Source organism: Nicotiana attenuata, unplaced genomic scaffold (assembly GCF_001879085.1).
Source record: "Nicotiana attenuata strain UT unplaced genomic scaffold, NIATTr2, whole genome shotgun sequence".
In the NCBI taxonomy this organism is placed as follows: Eukaryota; Viridiplantae; Streptophyta; class Magnoliopsida; order Solanales; family Solanaceae; genus Nicotiana; species Nicotiana attenuata.
In genome coordinates this window covers 435,367-436,656 of record NW_017670262.1, presented here as the reverse complement: position 1 = coordinate 436,656, position 1,290 = coordinate 435,367, and the positions used below count along the sequence as shown (strand labels likewise).

General features: G+C 29.9%; 1 pseudogene; it reads right to left on the bottom strand.

Annotated features, from left to right (window-relative positions):
- Positions 1 to 1,036, bottom strand: part of LOC109236875 — a 5,374-nt pseudogene extending 4,338 nt beyond the window's left edge.
- Positions 1,037 to 1,290: the final 254 nt, after the last annotated feature.

Below are 1,290 nucleotides of genomic sequence, written 5' to 3'. Positions count from 1 at the left end.
TTTTTTTTGAATTTAATTGATCGACCAAAGTTGGTCGGTAATTTCCGACCAACTTTGGTCGTTATGCCCTTCCGACCTTCAAAATACTGACCACACGTTAATGGTCGCGTTTTGGACGGTTATTGGGCATTACCGACCAACTTTGATCGATTTTTTTGGACGATTTTTCCCGAATTTCTAGTAGTGTAATTTTTCAAATAACCAATTGCCCAGGTAAATCCCCAAGAAAATATCCCTAGCTAAATTCGCATGTAGTACCTAGGGATTTTTCTTCACATTAACATATGTTTTTTTCCTCATTTTCTTTGTTTGTTTACCTGCGAATTCTCTCACGGAAATGTACTTGCCGATATTTTCTCTACTAATATATATTAAAGTTACTGACAAATTTAATAACGCTACTAATATATCTTGAAAATTAAAGTTAAGAAAAAATTAAGTATACGAATATATTATAAAAACAATAAATAAAATAATATTAAGTTATTTTATTTATAAATAAAATACCTAGTAAAAAATATATCATATAGTATATAATATAGAAGCCATTACATAAATATGAAGGTTTATATAATATTAAAGGCATAATAGACTTTTCAAGTAAAAATGTGATTTTTGTGATAACTAGAACAAAGTAAAATGATTTTTGTGTAACAAAAGAAAGAAAAGTCACTTTTGTGTAATGAACACAAAATTAAATGATTTTTATGTAACAAAAAAGAAGTGACTTTTAGGTAACAAACACAAAAGTTCAATGACCATGGATGAAATTATCTCAAAAATAAGATGTTGATACAATTAACAAGACCCCAGATGTAGAATACTAAAATCACATGTTATACACATAAATCTGCAAGAAGTTAATAAAAATAACCGAAATTCAAAAACCCCATTAGGGAATTTGCAACAAGAATTAGATAAACTTACAAAGAAAATTATGGGGAGCTGAGAAAAAGGAGAAATGGAACCGCTGGTCAGCGCAATAAAAGTTGATATGAATATGAAGAGTGATTTACAGATGAGTGTTTCCGTGTGTTGTGTGTGTATATATAGATGATTGTTTCCGTGTATTGTCACAACCATATAGACCATGAATGGAGTCCGGAATCCAATTGTGATCTTTTTCAATTCAAAATATTGAAATTGGTAGGAAAAAAATTTAGTGATCAAACTATAAAACGCGGTTTTAAATCGCGCTTTATCTTAATGGCCGTTTGGGACGTTAAGTTAAAGTGCGTTTCAAAACAACGTTTTATATAAGAAGCGTTTTCAAACCACGCTTTACCTGTT